This window comes from Rhinopithecus bieti, unplaced genomic scaffold, assembly GCF_001698545.2.
Source record: "Rhinopithecus bieti isolate Rb0 unplaced genomic scaffold, ASM169854v2 scaffold_41913, whole genome shotgun sequence".
Taxonomy (NCBI): domain Eukaryota; kingdom Metazoa; phylum Chordata; class Mammalia; order Primates; family Cercopithecidae; genus Rhinopithecus; species Rhinopithecus bieti.
In genome coordinates this window covers 6,681,731-6,703,034 of record NW_016818964.1, presented here as the reverse complement: position 1 = coordinate 6,703,034, position 21,304 = coordinate 6,681,731, and the positions used below count along the sequence as shown (strand labels likewise).

The 21,304-nt window shown below is 42.6% G+C and overlaps 1 long non-coding RNA gene across 1 annotated transcript in view; it reads left to right on the top strand.

Annotated features, from left to right (window-relative positions):
- The first annotated feature begins 13,140 nt into the window (after window positions 1–13,140).
- LOC108519080 (uncharacterized) overlaps window positions 13,141–21,304 on the top strand; it is a 54,772-nt gene continuing 46,608 nt past the window's right edge. Inside the window, exon 1 of the long non-coding RNA XR_001882512.1 lies at window positions 13,141–13,288. This is a non-coding gene — a long non-coding RNA (uncharacterized LOC108519080). The remainder of the gene's footprint in view (window positions 13,289–21,304) is intronic.

The window sequence follows — 21,304 nt, the reverse complement described above, 5'->3', positions numbered from 1 at the left end:
GCTTCATTTAATGTGCAGTGGAAATCTACCGAAGCCTTCTGAGGTTGGGGAAAAAGGTGACACTGATCTGGCCTATGTTTCAGGAGGACAATTTTATCAGCCATGTTGAGGCCAGCCTGGATGTGGTGACTGGGAGCAAGTAACAGGTAAAATGCAGCAACAGTAATTCATATATTGGTCACTAGTTGTCCATTTAGCTATCATATGGGGGAAGTTGACTTTAATAGATCTTACAAATGCCTTCATGGAGGGTTCACAGGCCCTATATCCCAAGAGATTTTTCAATTTCTTAGAGGTAATTTAAAGACCAACAACAGTAACAGTCAGTTTCACTAACCATCTTATCTTCCTGTTCTGTGGAGTTTGTATGTAGATCTACCTGAGACAGAGGGCTGAATCCTACAGACTCAAAAGGCCCTTCCCATCTTGTAGTCATAACCCCTTCACCTTTATTAGTCAAATAGACAAAGCCTAATTAAACTTTTTTTCTCCAGATCTCTGAGCATCTATATAATGAGAGAAAAATGTTGGAATCACAATGAGAAATGTGAGTCTTAGTGTTTAGTGGCTTTCTTTGGTATGCTTTTAGAACTTCTCCAAGGGAAGATGAAATAAACTTCCTATACCCTGTTCTGGGAATCTGGTCTGACCTGAGACTAGTCCTCATGAGGATGCTGGCAGGGCAGAATGTTCACCATAGTAACATAAGCAAGGGAGAGGAGAAAGGAAGAAAGAAACTTTTGGGCATTTGTAGGGGTGGGGGAGGCATTTAGTGAAGCTCGATGGAGTAGGATAAAGGGGAGATTCCATTAGTTGGTGGGCTTTGATAATGAATGATATAACTGATCTGCCACTGTTTCAGCAAAGACAGATTCTTTGGATGGCACGGATGTGGCAGGAAGAATAAATGGCTTTTTCTAGCATTAGGCAGCATTGATCCCTTGAAAAAAGGGTTTTGAACACAGCTCCCATGGAAGAACAGTGCGCTTGGCACACAGTCAATGCTTAAAAAAATATTTGTTGTTGGGCCAGGTGCGGTGGCTCACGCCTGTAATCCCAGCGCCTTGGGAGGCCAAGGTGGGCAGATCACGAGGTCAGGAGATCAAGACCATCCTGGCTAACACGGTGAAACCCCGTCTCTACTAAAAATACAAAAAATTAACCGGGTATGGTGGCAGATGCCTGCAGTCCCAGCTACTCGGGAGGCTGAGGCAGAAGAATCGCTTGAACCTGGTAGACGGAGGTTGCAGTGAGCCAAGATCGCACCACTGCACTCCAGCCTGGGCGACAGAGCAATACTCCCTCTCTCTCTCTCTCTATATATATATATGTATGTATGTGTGTGTGTGTGTGTGTGTGTGTGTATACACACACATATACATATAGTTGAATGAATAAATGGTCTAGGCTCAGGGAGGACCCTAGAAGCCAACTCATTGCAAGAGGGTGATGCTATCCAGTGGCATTTTAAAGACTACCTCTTGAGGGACACTCTGGACAGCCTACAGCAGCAACTCAATATTTCAAGAGCACCAGTTCTCAAGAAAGCCAATTAGACTTCCCTTTGAACTTGGCTCAATTTCACCTTCAGGCACTTTCACAGCAAAGGGTCAGGCTTCTGACCTCTGAAACATATAATCACTCCTTCTGCCAATGCCTTCTTTGACGGTACAATTTGAACCTTAGCTAAAAAAGGAATTAGAAAAAGTGGAAAATACCACACACATTAAAACACCAACTAATTATGCCTTCTTCCATCTTCTTCTGTCTACAAACATCAAAGAGATGCTTATGGCTGTCCACGATTGATATGGAAAGAAGACTGGCTTGTTATTTCAGATGTCTTATTTGGTTCAGGCTAAGGCATCAGTAATGGAAGAGATATTTAGCCAAGGACTTGTGAAGAGGGTTCCCAGAGAGAGAAGGACGTAGGTAGCCTCAAGGATTCATGCTTGATGACTCTTAGGAGTCAAGATCAGAATGAAATTCTGTGGGAATTTCTCTACTCTAGCCACTTGTGTGGGGGACTCTGAGAAATAAATGATATTTCTATTAGTGAAAAGGGAGGAAAGCATCAGTGTTATTTTGAGTGTAAATTTTGGAGATTCTTAGGAAAATTTGTTCTATAATATTTTAAGAAGCTCTATTTTTGCAGGATAAGTAATAAACATTGCTGTTGGTGAAAAATCATCAATTACTGCATTCTAGCCTCAGTGCCTGTGACAAGGAGGACTCAGTACCTTACCAGACAGAGTATTGAGACTTACCGTAGGGATTGTGACCACTCCACTTAGTGTAGTATTGGCTTTTACAGTCAAACATTTTATAATTTAGAGAGGCAACTAGCCTGGGATTACATTCAAGTGGACACATTCTTTTTTTTTCCCCCTGAACGATGCTCACCAGCTCAGGATGGCAGTAAAACAGATATGAATGCTCATGGGTTACAATTGGATTCTTTGTGCTTGGGCAAATAAGTGTGTTTTTGGTGTCTTCTTTAAAGATAAAACTATGTATGTCTCCTTTTGCCTCCTTTATATTCTGTACAGTGTTTTCTGGATAATTCAGTATTTCCAAAATTCCAAATGATTGTAAAAACACCTATGCTAAAAAACCCAAAACTTTTCAATAAAGGCAGGAACTATGGGGAATATTATTATGAAGCCAGGGAGGTGAGACAAGCATATACAGGACTCAAACTTGACTTTATTTAAAATTTTGATGCTTTGTTTGTCTAGATGTTCATCACTAATTTTGATTTTTTAAATATTGTATTAAAATGCATTGACTTTGGCTATGGAGTCTTTTGTCACCCCTTATATCCTGCTTCTTTGGAGGGTGCATCACCTGAGTCCCCACCTGCTGGATATGCCTTTTCATGTGACTTTACTCAGGGGAGCAAGTTGTGATGTACTTGAAGCCCGTTTTTTTTCTATTCAAGCTCAAGGTCATTTGCTGCATCAGTTAAAAGACCTTTGTGGATCAGAGACGTCTGCCAATCAGATCCTCAGGGCTCTGGCTTGAGTTCCACCACCCTTTCAGTGTGGTGGGTCTCACCTCCACGTAGGAAGGAGGCTTTTCCATTTGGTCTGTTGATGACATGAGGAAGGTGTGTACCCAGAATCCTCTGGGGGCCTTGCTTGCCTCAAAGAACAATCTGGCAGTTGCCGGCACTGGCTTGCAAAGGTATTTTTGTCATCATTTCATCCAGAAATTTGTTTTCTATTTACTAGATGCCCAGCTATTTACAGTGAGGAGATAGAGTACTGAAGGAGATCCCATGCACCAGATAGAAACATGAAGGACCAGAAGATGTGGGCTATTGATGGATTTCATCATCCAAATTTCCTCTTCCATTTTTTTTTTCAAGGTGAAAGGGAGGTGCTCTTAGATCAGGCTCTGCAAACTAAAGCCTGTGTGACAAATTTAGCCATCTCCTATTTTTGTATGGTCCCGGAGTTAAGAATAAACTTAAACAAAAAAAGCAAAGGAAGAATAATATTTCATGACACATGACAGAAACTATATGAATTTCAAATTTCATTGTCCATAAATTAAGTTTCATTGGAACACAGGCATGGTCATTCATTTGCATGTTGTCTATGACTACTGATGCTCCACAGCAGTAAGATTTAGTAGTTATGATGAAGACTGTTTAAGGCCCACAAAGCCTGAAAGACTTACTATCTGCCCTATTACAAAAAATAAAAGAGAAAAAAGTTGTTGACATCTGGCCAAGATTATTCTGAATCTTGTTTCAGCTTCAAAATATAGAATCCAACACTATTTGTTGGGATCCATGTCGGGGACTCATTACTCATGCACTTCCCCAGTCTTCCCCAGTTGGTCATGCCTTTGGGGCAACATTTCAGGGGTCTCTCTTTCTTAATTGTGAAATAGAGGTAAAGCAACATCCATTTTGCTAAACTGTAAAAATAAAAACAAGACAAACGATCCAGCAAGATTTTCTACTGTAAAGGACAGTAAATGACAAAAACATGATTGATTGATTGAGAGACTGATTGATTCTTACCTTTTCTACTTATAAGAGGAAGCCAATATAGCTGGTGGAAATACATATGCAACACATATAAAATTAAAATGGCAAGAAAATGGCTAATTATATTCCCTTGTATATGTTTATGTTTATGCATCCAAGCAGAAAACTCTCTAGCAGTTTGTTATCAAATTAATAGTTCAGCCCACACACATTTATTAACTGCCGATTATGTTTAAAGTGCAGCTCCATTCCCTCTATGCATACAAGGAAGGTGGAAGGCACTCTCTGTCCTCAGGAAGCTTACTGCACTGATGGGAAGGTCAGATTTAATTGCGAAAAAAATTAGGGATCCACTAGATGGTCATATGTCTTGAAGGTGACTATTTGACTGGAGGCCAATGGTCTGGGATCTGGGGCACAGCCACCAGCATAGAGCGCTGTGACTTTGGGCAAGCCACTCCCTCCTCCAAACCTCAGTTTCAGCACATATGAAATAGTGGTAATGATGATGGTTTGAGTATATGGTGTCTAATACATTAACATGAGCAAGATAGAGTATTAACTACATAAGCTATGAAAAATTTGATAAGCTAGCACAGTGAGCTCTGTTCTCTACAGAAGGACCATTGAGATGAGTGAGCTCTAGTCAAGGACCTCAAGGAACAAATGTCTCCTAAGGGGAATAGTAACACAGATGGACAATTACGGTCCCAAGGAGCAAATGCACTAACAAATAAACAGAGGGGACTGTGGACTGTCAGAGAAGAGACAGCAACAGAGGTGGTCAGGAGAGCTTCTGAATAAGGCAGCACCTGATATCTAACCCAAAGTTTAAAAGAAGGGAGAAAAAGAAGAAGAAACTTATTAGTATTTTTTTTTTTTTGGCAGAGGGTAATGATTTGAACAACAAGGAACAAACAACAACAAAACACAAAGGTAAAGAGAGAAAATACAGCATAGCCTATGTGAGGAGGTGTTCATTCATTCCTTCATTCCTTCACTCATTCATTGGAGATCACAGTGTGCCAGGCCTGGTCCCAGGCTCTGGGAGCACTGTGAAGTTCCTGACCTCTGGGACCTCATATCCTAGTAAAGAAGAGAGCCAACAAACAAATAGCATAATTTCAAATATAAATAACTGTTAAAGAGAAAACTAAAGTGTTTGATGGGGCAAAGTGCGGTCTGCTGTTTCAGATAAATGGCCAGAAAAAAAATGGCCTCTTCAGGGAGGTAAATTGTTATATATGAATTCTAACTCCAAAATAAAAATATACAGCAAATACCAGTTGCTGAAAGATAGAGGGAGAAGCCAGGAGTGGTCAGTGGAGCAGATCACAAAAGGTGTTGGTTTCAGGAGTTGACAGGATGCCCATCAGTGGGTGTTCTATGGTTGCTTTTGAATGTTGACAGCAGGGCTGGAGTAACCACCTGGAAGGTGGAGGAAGGATTGTGTTTCAATGGTCCAGGAAGGCCATGCTGATCTCTGAACAGGAAAGGGGGAGGATGATGGGCAACAAGACAGATATACACTGTTCCTTAGATGGCGAATCATCCCCTTGAGGTGTGATAATAGGAGAACTGGTCATCAAGGGCAGACTCACAAAAAAAGTTAAAAGCAAGACCCAGGGATATGAGACAGGCAGTGGGCTTGGCAAAACAGCTTGTGTCAGATAGGACTTGAGCTAAGTACACACGAATTATAGAATCAAACTTGATGCTCAAAAGACAGTAATTGCCCCAAGGACATGATCATTTTGGTTTCTTTGACAGGATGTAGTAAGAGATTTTGCACAATCTTTTGGGGTCAGCTAGCCTTGGCAAATCGTAGGGCCACCACCTGCTCTGGCTCACAAAGGCCAAAAATGGCAGAGGTGATGCTGGAATGCTGATAGTCACTAGACATCTTCAAGGATGGGTGAAGCCCTTCAGGGTTTTGCCACCCAAGCTTCTCATTTCCTAGGAATTCAATTCAAAAGCATTTACTGAGTACCTGCTGAATACTACTGCCTATGCCTCAGATATTTTAATGACTAAGATGGTGGTCTATGGATAGTCATTGGATTCATTAATGGACTGATTGCCCATTCAATTTTTCTGTAATATACTTTTATACATACCATCCACTTGGCTGCTTTACAAACTGTGTAGGTTTTCCATCAGTTAGCAACACAGCTTACCATTTATCTAGGTGCCCACAAGAAAGCATAATCTCAGATCTTCTACTTTCCAACTTTTACCAAAACCCATCTTTAGAGAAATGATAAAGAAGACTGCGGGAGGCACATGTTATTTATCCACTCATATAAGTTGCTATTCTGAGTTAAGGTATTTTATCAAGTTAGATCCCTGGAAAGCTATAGACTTGGACCATTTTATGTAGCCCCTTGCCAAATCACCTACTTGGAAGTAATGTTTTGTTACATCTTTGAGTTTTATTGAGAGTCATTATGGAAAACAATCCTATGAAACTAGGTGAGTATTTATTCTAAAAGCTAGTGTTTTGGACTTTATCCATGATGCTAACTAGATCTCCCAGAGGATTTGTTTTGTGTCCTGTTTCTTAAAAACAAAACAAATATAAAAGCAAACAATTGCAATTGACCATATTTTTCCTTTGCTTTGGCTGCCAGGGAACTCAAGAGCAAATTGGGGCTCAGATAGAGTAAGTAGGAAAAACCTGCTGGTTAGCTGAGGCTATGTGCTCTCCTTTTTACGGTATTGGACTTCTATTCCTGGCCATTAGCCGTTTAAACGTATTGCGTGTGAGCTCCTTAAATCTTTTCCCAAAAGGAAGTCCAAGGAGATGAATTCTGTTTACAATGAAAATAAATAAAGTCAATATTTTCTTGTCTTCTTTGCAATTTCTGCACACGTGGTAATACAGTCTCTTGAGCTAGAGTTTAAATTCTGGAGAGGAGCAACGAGACTTTATATTTTGTTCCTACTCCCTGCATTTTCTAGGATAACACTGAGCATGTAGAAGGAGCATAAAGAACGTGGTGTTACTAATTACTGTTCATTTAACAGACGTCTCAATGGCAGGATGCTTTGGGCTTATTTCCACTGGGTATTTCCCATCCTTGACCCTCATTCCACGGATGGAAACAAGACCCCCATAGAACCGATTTTCCTTCCCCTCTGTTTGGGCTAAAAGAATGATGCTTTTGGGATGCAGGCATCTTGCTTGTTTCAATGTTGGCTTCTGTGGCTGGTTTAGTGCCTGGCACAGAGTAGGAACTCAATAAAGTTGTTAAATGCTTTATTCTGGCTAAAGGTGAAGACAATTGATAATATTACTGTCTTATACCAATGTTAGAGAGGATCTATTTTTGATCCTGAAGTTCCTTTAGGGTTTTCTCTTGTTATTTTTTTTTCTTTCCCCCAGCTTTCCTCTTGTTTTATCCCTTGGCCTAGAAGGAATAAGAAATTAATTTCAGTCATTATTGTATATATGACTGTCTTCCTTGGATACTCAGTCACTGCCCATGTCTACAGCTCGCTTGTGCTTTTAGATGGTGTCCAGAGGGCAGGACTGCAGCAAAGTTTCTGGCTGCTATAGCACCAGTGGGGGAAATGAAAATAGCTTGCTCAGGAAATACCAGTGAGTTTCTTGGCAAATTCCTTTGGTACAGTTCTAAAGTCTGCACTAAGAAGACCTAGACACCGTAGAATTGTGTTGCTCTGCATTCATTTAGCCCCAACTTCAAGACCAGCTGCAGAAAAAAAAAAGTGGGATAGTGATATGTCACCAAGATGGCTGAGCGCCCCCCGCCCACTGCCAGAAAACAAGCTCTCTGTTAGACACTGATAGCTAGACCATTGCTATGTTCCTGTGAGAACTATGTCATTTTCATAGGTGAAAAGTTCAGAGAAGTTAGTGACTTGCCCAAGATTTTATATATGTTTTTGAAAGAGCTGGCATTAAAACCCCCATATCTGCTTAATTCCAAATTACATGATCTTCTCTGCACATCCAAAAACGGGCACAGATTTTTCTCCTGTGACCTCTCAGCCCCTTTCACCTCTGCAGAACACCCACCCTTCCTTATACCATCGCTCTTACTTGACACTTCCCACCTTGGTGGAAGGCAAGCAGATAAACAGTAGATTCACTTATCTATACTCTATCTGTCTATATCTCCTTACAACTTCACCATTCCATCTTCATCACTGGAGTGATACTAACACAGGGGGTGTCTGTTCTGCTCCATCATTTGACATTTGGCCATATTTTCATTGGGTATTTCCCATACTTGGCTTTCATTTCCACAGATGAGGAATGACCCAGGATTGCAAGGAATAGACTTAAACAAAATTTTATATTTGCCCATAAGGATTTTATTATCTGTTAGGTTGAACTGTATGAAATTGCCAGCCCTTGGTTATTTCTGCCAATTCCATAAGATTCAAGCTAATGGTAAAGCAAGAAGAGAGTAACCATTTAGTGGGTGCATACTGTAAATTATCGGCCCCGTGTTGGCTGATTTCCATGCATCCAGTAGTTTACTGTTCACAGCAGCACCACAAGCATCCCCACTAAAGACCTGAGATTCAGGAGACCACGTCATTGCCTAGGGTCACACTTTCGGGAAACATCAGAGATATTATTTAAACTCCTAGCTCCTTCACCCTGAAACCTGTATCCACATCACAATTTCAGCAGTGCTAGGACCCTGTCCTGAGAATTTTGGGGGTTCTGAATGGAAGTTCATTGGTGCTGGTGTCGCTGGCCCTAGAAAGTTGGTGTTTGCTGGTATCATTGTAGATACTGACAATCCAGGGTGATAGTCAAGATATTTTATTTTATTTTATTTTATTTTATTTTATTTTATTTATTTATTTTTTTTTTTGAGAAGGAGTCTCGCTCTGTCTCCCGGGCTGGAGTGCAGTGGCCGGATCTCAGCTCACTGCAAGCTCCGCCTCCCGGGTTTACGCCATTCTCCTGCCTCAGCCTCCCGAGTAGCTGGGACTACAGGCATCCGCCACCTCGCCCGGCTAGTTTTTTGTATTTTTTAGTAGAGACGGGGTTTCACCGTGTTAGCCAGGATGGTCTCGATCTCCTGACCTCGTGATCCGCCCGTCTCGGCCTCCCAAAAGGATATTTTAAAGCCCTTAAGTTTAGGGCACTACCAAGCAAAACTGACGCTTGACCAGTCAGAATGGATGCTGGCTGTCAACCACTAGAAATGCCTTAAAGGGAATTAGCATTCTGCTGATAAAGAAGGTATAGTGGTTGCTGCTATTCTAGTTTTCTGTATGCTGTTGTTTGCAGGGTACTCAATAGTTTGGATTATTTTTCAGTTAAACCTCATTCCCCTCTTCCCCAATACTACCGTGCAGAATTTCCTTCCCTACTTCCTGAGATTGGGCTTGGCCATGTGGCTTGACCTAACCACTGGAGTGCCTGTGGACACTATGTAATCAGAGACCTTAGATGTGCTTGCTTTTCTCTGCATTTAGGCTATAATGTGCCTGAGGTAGCTGTCACCCCTTAAGCTAGGATCCCAGAACAAACACACATTGAGTGGATGAGAACCCAATCTATAGCTTAAAACCATACTCAGGAGACACGCAACCTGCAGCAGATCTGATCAGCTGAGCCAAGTCTAGCTCAACAGAACCACAGTAAATCTAGAAACCAATGAGCACGAGAAGAAATACTTAGTGTTTCAAGCATTTGAGCTGGGATGATTTGTTATACAGCATTATTGTTGCAATTGCTGACTCAGGCAGGATTGTGAAGCTCAGGGTATGGCCTTTGAAACTGCATAATTCCAATCCTTGGCTCCCTCAACTTTAGGCTCCCCAAGTGTGATGTAGCTACATTTATGTTTTCTTGCAGGACTTTTGCTTTAACCAAGAGTTCCAAATCTAATTGTCATGACTATGTTAAATGCATAATGGTATCAACAACTATTGCAAAATGCCCTAAACGTAAAGTGATATGAATATTTATAGTCACTTCTCTGGAAGTGAGTATGTTTGTTTCCCCTGGACCCCATGAAAGATATTATTATAGATGGTCACACTCCTTATGAGCTTCATTGACTCATGTCAGTATTGGTGATAAAGAGATGCAAACAGCAGCACAGAGAACGTTTGGGATGCAAAGCTCTAAGCCAGTGTTTCAGGCAATATGGTCTGGGTGGTTTAACAAATAATAATATCAAATAATAAATAATGGTATCAACTACCACTATGGCTGTTACATTTTTTGAGTGCCTCCCTTGGCCAGGCACTGTGTGTACATTACCTAACCTATTATTCATAATCACACTCTAGGGAAAGCATTTTAACCTCCACTTCTCAAAAGTGAAAAATAAGGCTCAGAGTGGTTAGTAGATTTATACAAGGCTACACAGCTAGGGGGTGGTGGAGTGAGTAGAATTTCCATCTGATTCCATCTCCTTCCAAAAGTATAAAATGCACAAAAGTACGAAAATGCTTTTATTATGGATTGACAATTTCTATCCCTCCAAATATATATACTGAAGCTCTAAACCCCAGTATGGCCCTATTTGGAGATGGGGGCTCGAAGGAAGTAAGACTGACTGAGGTCATAAAAGTAGAGTCCTGATATGACAGAATGAGTGTCTTTATTAGAGACACCAGAATGCTATTTCCCCAGGCACACACACCAAGGGAGGGCCATGTGGCTGTCCACAAGACAAGAGGTGAGCCCTCAGTAGAAACCAAGCCAGCCAGAAATGATCTTGGACTTGCCAGCCTCCAGAACACTGAGAAAATACATTTCTGGGATTTAAGTCACCCAGTCTGTGGTATTCTGTTATAGCAGCTCAAGCAGACTAATACCTGTCAGTCCTGAGTTAATAATATTTCCCAGGAAGTCTCAGAGCACTATCAGAGAATGGCCCTTAAATACATGAAGTGCATGTATTCATTCCCAGTCCACCTCCTTTACCCTACATAAGGTGCAGAAAGGGTCAGGGTGTCACAGGGTCCGTTTCCTTTAATGCATCTGTGGGAAGGACATGTAGGGGCAGCCTGCAATGGCTCTCAGAGAATGGGACTGGCTTCAGCATGACCCTTTTTGCTCCAGGAAAGCATGACACGGATTATACCTTACTTTACTCTCATAGAAATTTGCTGCTTCCTCCCGTATAAATAACTCATCATGAGCAGCAGTGCACTCCCTGTCGGAGCCTGATCAGGACCACAGAGGCAAGTGGGACTCAACCTGGGACTTCATGGCTGTGGGAGCCATCGCTGCTCTCTCTATTCCAGGTGGAACAGTCCTGGTGTGAGGGTCCTGTTTCAGTGTCTGTGGGCACGAATAGGTGTGTGTGTGTGTGTGCGCGCGTGTGTGTGCACATGCATAAGAAGCTTCTATCATTTCTTCTTCTAGTGAAAGGAAATTCCCTGTGCCTGTGGGTTGGGGAAGAAAGTGAGGTCTCAGGGAGCAAAAGGGACTACAGGAAAAGATAAGGATGTCAAGGCCCACCAACCTCTGTTTGTCCTCACCCTCTCAATCTGCTGAAAGATGCATATTGGGAGTAGAATTGTCTCCAGCCCATTTCATTGGACCAGGTCATCCCAGTTAGCTTGACTGTCCTGTTTGCAGGTCAAGTACAGAGGGAATTTTGCCACAGTAAAACATGCTCTATTTTCAAGTCATATGTGAAAAAAAAAATAAATGAAGGAAGGATGGGGAAAAGACCAAATGCTGCCAAGTGTCCACTACAAGCTCTGGTTTTCTGCAGGGGCAACTGGAAGGTGTACAAAAAGTTCACCATAAGCCAAGGACACAAACATGTGTGTGCGTGTGTGTGTGTGTGTGTTTGATGTCTTAGCACAGCTCATGTTTGATGTTTGTGATGGTTCTATTTATAAACTTTGTGCTCTAGGATGGGACAACCAGAGGCACTTCTTTCCTGTATTTCAAGTGTTTCATTTCCTTTTTAACATGTCTTTAAAATTAAGGGCATGCACACCAATGCTTGGGCTCACTCTCATCTTACGGCAAGTTGATCAGACTACGGTTAGTTGTCTGAGAAGCATGGGTGGTCTTTGTCACAAACAAGAGGAGAAGCAGGTCAGGGAAGAAAAAGACTAAGAACTAACACTGTTGTTTTTGTGGCGTTGTTTGTTAGCTGACTATCTACACGGCACATGTTCTATCAAACATTAATTATTAGGTGCTGACTGTGTTATGAGCCTTGTACATACGATTCAAACCCCAGAGCCACTCTGTGAGGCCAGAACTGCTTTCGGATCTTTCAGATGAAGGAACCAACGTGAAGGCTTTGAAATCCTGTGTCCAAAGCCACGCGGCGAAACCAGAGTGAAACCCGGTAGTATTTGAATCAAGAGTTGAATCTTCTTTCCTCCCCAGAGGGAGAATCGCCCAGGGGCTGAGTGCAGGCGAAAGGCTGGTTCTGAGGGAAAGAAGCTGAGCATATTGTGGCACAGGACTTAGAAAAATTTAGAAGCCTCGGCAATTGTTTTCCAGGGGAAGATACCGAAAAACAATCCAGGGAAGGAAATAAAACGAGAAAAATAGTAAAGCAACACGGAATATAAAAGTTGCTGCATTTAGGGCGAATGAGGCAACCTCGCTGCTCCGTGGCGATGTTAACGCTATCCCGAAGAATGGGAGGTGGGAGTGGCCTGAGGGATGACTCCTCCAGCACTGCTCCCTGCCAGTTCCGGGCTGCACAGGGCTGAGCCGGCGCCAAGAATGCCCTCTTCTGGTGATATTCTCGAAGCCCAGGATGACAGCAAGGCAGCCGGGACCTGTGTTTTCCAGATCCTGGGTAGATTCCCTTGTCAGACGTGGTTCTACTTAAGCAAATATCACTACCTTCTGGTTTTCCTCCTCAGCCCTCAAACTAGTGATAGGGAAATTATTTCAGTAAGGTAAGCTGTACCTTAGTAGAGTTTGCTTCCCTTTTTTTTTTTTTTTTTTTAACCCCGAATAATACTCTCTATGTCATCTGTATATTTATGATAGCTCAAAGACATGGGTGTGTGGATCTAATTAAAAATGTGAAAGGGTTTAGCAGCCTGCTGCTTCCCTGCAACTCTCTGGTTGCCAAATCTTGGCAGCCGTGTTGAACTTGAGCCAAGCGTTTAGTCCTCAGCTGAACTGCTGCCAGCCTGCGCACGGCATTCTGGGGCGAGAGCCGGAGGGGCTGCACTGCACCGAGCTTGCACAGGGCGAGGCGGGGGCAGGACCTGGGACCCAGCCATCCCGGAGGAAACCGGAGAGGAAACCAGCTCGGTCTTGCTCTCTGCTTGGTCCCAATCCCCAGCTCTTACCAAATACAGGTAGGACCAGCTAGGCCAATTTGGTGACCGGGTAGGGCTTCAAGCTACTAGGTGGGAAATTGTCCCCAGAGTTTTGCTTTCATTTAGTCGAAATCCAGTCTTTTCAGGGGAGAAACAGTGCTCCACTCTCTTGCAGTAGTTAGGGCCTGAGTGACAACAGTCGGATGGGGCATTTCTATTGAGTTCTCTGCTGTCAGTCTGAGCTTTCCTTGATAGCTTGGCAATTGTTCTGCCTCTTCTCTCTGAAGCAGCTGAGTCCAGCACGGGGTTTCTCAAACCCTGTGGTGCACACATGTCACTTGGGGAATCTTGTGAAAATGCAGGTTTCTGAGTCTCCCTGGGGAAAGGGGAGAATTCATGTTGCCATGATCAGAACTGACTAGAACTGCTTCCGTTCCACTTTATGACTCCAGACTGGAACTTTTGTGAATTCAAGGATGTTAGGCTCTGGAAAAGCACATCTTGGTGATTTGCTCTCAGAGGGAAAAAGGGGAAAACAATTCCAAGAACTCAGCATTCTCCACGATATGTTGACAAAAATAAGCGAAAATAAAAAACATCAAAGGCATGGGTCACTTTTATTTTCTCGAAATGTACCAGCTATAAGCAAATTAAAGAAGAAGAAAGGGTCATATCCTTTGTATATAGAACACCCTCCTACAGAGTGAAAATTCAACTCTAAAAAGATCTTCTAATGTACTTGAGGGGCTGAGAGAGAGGATGAGGGGGGACTTTGCCTTTTCACTTTATATCTTGTGAATTGTTGATTTTTCATGATGATTCATTTCTTTCGGAATTAAAAGAAGAAGAGGCAGCAGCTGCAAGACGGCCCTGGAGCCTTCTTGGCAGTGACCTTCCCCAGGGCAGGCCACCATGGTGGGGAACGTATGGACTTTGAAGCCACTTGGTCCTGGAGTGGAAGCAGGCCCCAGCATTAAGCTTGGGGAAGTTGGCTGACATTGCTGGGCCTTTGCAACTTCATCTGTGCAATGGAGCAATGGGGCCTTCATTGCAGCATAGCTGTGGGTGCCGCAGACATGTTTGTGGGGGGCTCATACCCAGGGGTCCTTAACAGGGGTTTTACAAATCCAGAGCCTCTCTCCGATGGGGTTGGGACACTATTCCAGATAGAATTTCACCCCGGCAGACGGCTTGTGAACACAGATATGTTCCAAAACCTCTGGATAGGAGCTAATCACTTCGAAAGTCACAAAGTCTCTGTTCATGATATTAGAGGAGCTCCCCAAAAACGAGGCCTTGGGGAATAGCAGTGAATTTTCGCCTTCTTTTCAAATGGCAAATTTATACATATGAAAAATCTAAAATGACATGCCAGATAAATCACACGTAGTCATAATTTAGTCGGCCACTTTTATTATGAAACAATAAAATGCATACAGTCAGGACGATGAAGCGAGATGCAGGCTGTGTGGCCCCTGTGCAATTAGGGGGCTGATATTTCCTTCAGATCCTAAGTTAGGATGGCATGTCGCTTGCTTTGTGGTTTAGAATAATGCGGAACTGGCTGTTTCCGTCACAGAAAGAGGGAGAGGGCGTGTGCTGCTAAGAATCAGGATATTTCCAGGAAAATTTCACTCCAAGAGGCTTTCTTGAATCTCGCTCCTAACATGTGGGCAGATGATTGTGTAAACCACTGAGGGATGATGCTGGAGGTAAACATCTAATTAATTAAAGAAAACCTCCCTCTGCACCCCAACTCCGAAAATGCCCCACAGTTGAGAAACACTGACACACACTCACCCACACTCACACACACTCTCTCTTAACCATGTATTTGTAAAAAAAAAAGCTTCCTGGTGACTGAGTCCTTCGGTCCACCTGCCTTTGTTAATTCCAAGTCACAAGCACCTTAATCCCCATCACCCTTCTTCCAAGTCTGTGTGACCACAACCCCTTCGCTCTTCCAAGCAACATTTGCTCCAACGTAATATTCTGGTGCTTTCGGGAACAACATTTTAAAATAAACCATTTTGGCACCTTGTCAAAGTCTTGTCTAAATTCCTTCATGACAACCACTCTCAGTGAGATTTTTAAAACCAAAGGTAGTTGGGGGCAGGGAAAAGCGGAGTCCCCCGTTTGGAGTCCTAATTTCAAACAATATCAAATAAGAATGTATTTGTTTCTCCTGCCCCCTTTCTCATTCCCTCATGTTCCCACAGGGTATCCTCAGCCCATCTCTGTCCTTCAGTCCACATCTTTTTTGTCTCTTCCATGGGGTCTGATCACCTGGGTCACTGGGAAAGGGGCACTGGCCACTGGACAAAGAAGGGCTGGGCGGAGATGGGGCCTTGGGCAGGTGGTGAAATGTAGTTCCTGGTCTTTGGTAGTAATCACTGCAAAACTGCAGTAATCACTGCTCCGTTCCTATCAACAACCTGCTCTCCTTGGTCTGTTGCTAAGAGACCAGCCTGTTGTTTACAAGATCCTTGGTGGCGTAGACTTCCATAATTTATAATTTATTATCTTAGTGTCAAAACTTGTGTTGGTTTTTATTTTATTTCACCATAGATCTAATTATAGTTAGATACAATAAAGGTCATGTATCTGCCGGTGGCACAGTGGCTGCACCAATAGTATCCCTCACCACCCCTAAGTTTAGGTGCTGCAGAAGAAAATGCTATTATTAACTGAAGATGAATATCATTTTTTGTCCATTAACTTCATGCATTATATGAGTGTTCAGGTCAGTGGATTCCCTCAAGATTTACTCACTACTGAAAACATGTTTCTGTCCAACCAAGAAGGAAATGAATTGAAATGATTTCAATGATCACAAAAAGGGAGTTGAGTCTTCTTGCTGTACAGTTCAACATGTATTGACTCAACTCACCAATCTTCTCCCCTCAAAGTTCAGGGCCATAGACATTTATCCAGCACTAGACATGACTCTGGAGCCATCATAGGGCTTTGTGGGTCCACAAAACTACCTTGTGAGGATATTCTGTACCTAGAATAATTCAGTGAATTCAGAAAGGAAGTGATGGCACAGAAGAAAGGGTCATTGAAGTAAAACAGCTCAGTCTCAACATATCAGGTTAGAGAAGAAGAGAAACAGTAAAAGTGTTAAGATCACTGCCAACATGTATTGTACCAGGCACAAGACTAAGTGTTTAATCTGGAATAACTTATTAAAAGGTACTGACAGATCTATCAGGAAAATTCTAGTATTAGTCTCATTTTTACAAACAACAGAATCAGAGCTTTCTACCTTAACTAACGTACTCAGCGATTCCTAGCTATTAAGGGATAGGATGGAACTCAAGCTGAGTGACTCTACGGTCATTTTTCATTCTCATAGAGATTTTTAAAATATGTATCAGCCTGGGCTTTGGAGTTTTTTTTGTCTGTTTAATAAGAGTCCTGCATACATTCGAAGAAACAGGGCAATGAGCATGGATTCCAAAATCTTATCACCACATTATCCTCTACAGAGTCTTCATCATCTCATAGAAACCACAGAGCATGAGAAATTTCTAGGAAGGGCATTTTATTTTCCCCATCAGAGGGCCTGGAAAATTCTGATGCTGTTTTACTGGGAATTAAGCTTGTTGTTTTCCAGAAAGCAATTATGGCAATATTTCATACCAGCATTTTTCATCACTTAATTCCTGCCTGCTCCCTGGTGGGGTCATGGCCAGGACAGAATACTGTGCACAGATCTCCTGAACCCTCTCTGGTTGGAGTTGACAGACTCAATTTTAGTACAGTGATGAAAAGAGATGAATAAACAAGCTAGAAACTGTGGACCATCAAAGAAGCAGTCATGACATTGACGATGACTGAACCAATTCTCAGGCCTGTCTATTTGCTTTTCCTCCCCCAAGCAGGACCTTGCTCCCATTCAGAAGTGCAAACCCATAGACTGGACCCACGGGCAGACCCCAGTCAACAAAAGAGTGGAGTGCACATCCCTCAGTTTATTTTCTGAGACCACTTCTCTGAGACTAAAATCTTCCTGAGGGTGGAGATGGGGTCCTATTCATCTCAGTAGCTCTGCACATCCATTTAAGATTCAGAATCTGAAGTTTGGGGTTCAAGTTCTCATCTACCACTTAGGAGCCTCGTGAACTAAGGCAGATTTTAAACTCTTAGGTTGCTAGTTTCGACACTTGCAAAAATGGTGACAATAATACTGTCTTCTTCACAAGGAAGGGAGGATTAAAATGAACAACAAATGCAACATGAAATTGGAGATGGAACTAGATAAAAGTGATTAACATCATTACTCAAATGCCAGGACCAGTAAAATGCCTGACAAACAATAGCTTCTCATTCAGCAGCACGTGTAGCTGTGAGCTCGTAGTCAGTCTACGTGTGCCAACACTATGAAGCGTTGGGATCCAAAGTTGGAAGACAGACCTTTTCTGCCAATTGTTCACAGCACACGGAGGAGAGGAATGTGTAAACAGTTACCCAGAAATATATCTATACTTCTATGGAGACGAAGACTGAGATGTGATCTTTAACGCATTAACTTTTAACTCTTATGCCTCATTTTCTTCATCTGAGAAATGGTTCAGTCATCATTAAGTCATGACAGCTTCTTTGATGGTCCATAGTTTCTAGCTCATTTCTTCATCTCTTTCCATCACAGCAGTGAAAAGGAGGCTGTCCCTTCCAGGGACATGACTGCCTTGTCAACTGGAGAATTGAGAGAAGAATATCACATGCCATGTTTCACTGAGTAAGCACTGAATGTGTATGGGGGATGGGAAGTGAAGAGTGTCTGGGGACTCTGTCCCAACTGATCCTTTTCACTGGCTTTTAATGGGGCTTCTAGAAAAGCAGCACTTAGTCATTGATAAAATAAAACGTAATTAGACACAGGCTCCTCTGCCCTTCACCTGATGAGGTTTTCAGCAATGTCAACAAGAATCACCAGACTGATAATGCAAATCCTGATTCCTTCTGCCCCACCTAATTTACTTTTAGTCTCACTTTTGGTCCATAGCAATTCAGCAAGCTAAGGAGTCAGGAGTAGTAAGGTCAGCCAACTGTTTCACCAGGGTGATGCCAGATAATGCCAGACAGTGTGATCAATGGATAAAGGGAATGTGGATATAAAGAAGGAAAAAGTCCCTTGGGAATCAGAATCAGCTGGGCTGGAAATTGAACTCAGCCACTTTTAAAGTCTGAGCCAGGGAAAGGCAAGCTTCCTAAGGGTGACTTCATAGTGTTGGCATTAGCATTGATTAGATCATGTGGGTTAAGGTCTTAGAACAGAGGAGATGTTCAGCAGAAGGCCGCTGCCCTCTCTACCAAAGACTCTGAAAGACAGGATGCTATCAGAGGTTGTGCCATGGTCTAGGATCATGGTCTCTGATTCAGCTCCAGAAAGTCAAAAAGAATTCATCGCCAAGATTTGGTTAGATCTTCATTTCCTCTCAAATTCCTGACACTAGCCAATGCCGCTGCCCACTGCTTCTGGTTTTGTTTTTGTTTTTTATGGAAATAATAGGCGACAATGATCAGGACTAGGTTTATTGTAACTCAACTATCCCTTGCTGGACTCTAAAACTGTCCTCCTCTTTTCTTTCTGGAAAAACAGAATCGTCCTCCCTCTTGCTCAAGACAAGCCCCAGAATACCCACCCCTGAATTCCCTGCATTAATATCCAAAGCATACCCAGTCTCTTTCCTAAATATGTCTCCTCTCCACACAGTTCTTTAGTCTCTAGGGCTATCACTACTAAAGACATCTTCTGAACTAGGATGAAACATGCTCCTTATCTTCTTGTAAAGCTCTAAGGGTCCACACATTTGGTAAGACAAGACTCAAGCTTCTTAGCACAACCTTCCATTCCACTCCAAATCCCCATGTGCCCATATCCTCCCAGGCACCTTTCCACCACAAACCCACTGAACCTGCAACATGGAATTGCTTCTTGTTCTTCCACCACGTCATGTTGGGCCATGACTTGGACTTTGTATATTCAGGTCCTCATGCTTGGCATGACTTCTCCTTTCCCAGAAAATTCCTGTTCAGCCTTCAAGACATAATCCTAGTGTTTCTTTTTCTAAATCCTCCTGGCTTCTCTGGGCACTTAGACCAGGCATGTTACTCTTACTCATATCTGTATCAAAAAAGCTGAACCCATAATAGAGTCTTAGTACCTGTGCCCTGACCCATGCCATTATCCTGAAGAATATTCCTGGGTCCTGCCTGGGACTTCCTTAATGGCCCCTAGATCTGGGTTTCTTTTTTTGCCTCTTTCAGTGTTCTTTTTATTAACCTTTCCAGGATTGTCTTTCTCTACTAGTCATTAGATGTTGATGTTCCTCAAGGTTTACCATAGACCATTTAAAATATTATAAATAATTTCATATTATCTCATTTACATTATCTCCTGGGCTCTCTCTGCTTCCCAGACTGCATTAACCACTCATGATGATGACTCTGGAGCTGCATTCCCAGCCCTGATTCTCCATAGACCCCAGACCTTTGCATTCATATATGTGATGTCTGTCTTGAGACTTGGATATATCACAGAGCCTTCAAACTAATATCTTTGGCTGGGCATGGTGGCTCACGCCTGTAATCCCAGCACTTTGGGAGGCCTAGGCAGGTGGATCACTTGAGGTAGAGGAGTTCAAGACCAGCCTGGCCAACATGGTGAAACCCCATCTTTACTGAAAATACAAAAATTAGCTGGGTGTGGTGGCAGGTGTCTGTAATCCCAGCTACTCGGGAGGCTGAGGCAGGAGAATGCCTTGAACCCAGGAGGTGGAGGTTGCAGTGAGCTGAGATCTTGCCACTACACTCCAGTCTGGGTGACGGAACAAGACTCCATCTCAAAACAAAGAAACAAACAAACAAACAAAAACCAGTATGTTCAAGTTCACTTTACTTTAGCTTCCCTATAACATCTTCCTCCCCAAATCTTTACTCCATTGTCAGTGTCCCCTGATTCATGGCATTACCACATACTTGATGCCCAACTGAGAAATCTAGAGGTCTTTACCTGTCCTTCCTCAACACTGACCCACCTATCTCATTAAGAAACAAGGCCTATGGATTCTATCTTTTCAATAGTTTTCTTTTTTTTTTTTTTAATCTCTCCAACCCACTACCGTTTTCCACCATTCTCTCAGTCTAGGCCTCATTATCTTTTTTTCTGGACTTCTACAACAAACTCCTAATTTATCTCCTACCTCTATTATTTCACTCTTCCTGTCTATTCACTATTTCAGGTCCAGGACAATCTTTACAGATCTTTACAGGATGATCAAAACACGAACTTTATTGTGCCATTTTTATATGTGTGATTTCCCAGTGGTCCCCCTTGCTGACTTGGGGTAATTCTCAGAAACCTCTGCATGAACCATAGAGATTTTGGTCTGGTTTCTAAATAGCTTGTAGTCTGTACCTTGCACCTCGGAGCCTTGCAGCCATATTGAACTATTCTTAGTCTTTGCAAAGGGCTCTTCTCTCTCTAAGTCTTTACCTTCCATCAAATACACTGAAATATGTATTTTGGGGCAGATTATTAATGTCCTCCTTTTTACTGAGATCAACTACAGGATTAACTTAGCAGTACTTGGCTTCAAAAAATGGTATACCAGTCTCTTTCCCCATCAGTCTGATTTTTCATCCTCTTTTCTTGGATATTCCTGAGTTCACATCTTCTGAATTGTACTTGTTTCTTTTGAGGCTTATGTAGGGGCTTGTTTCAAAGAGATACTCTACATTCTATCACAGCTGTAAGAAACGTAGGGGTCCTATTCTATGCCCAAGGCTCTGCTTGTCGAATGCACACGTAATGGAGCAACACAACTGGGGCTTCCTATTTGATGTCACATTGCAATAGTAGGCAATGATGAACTATCCTAGCAGATCCGCTAAACTATTCTTTCATTGATTGCACATAGCTCCTGTCTTCCCAATGTACTTCTGACAGTTTATGAGAGTAGATTTTGAACCACCCCTCCCCCAAATCTGAGTTCTTCCAAGGGAAGTAATTCCCCTATGTTTTTGTTTAAGGTTTTCTGCCAGGCA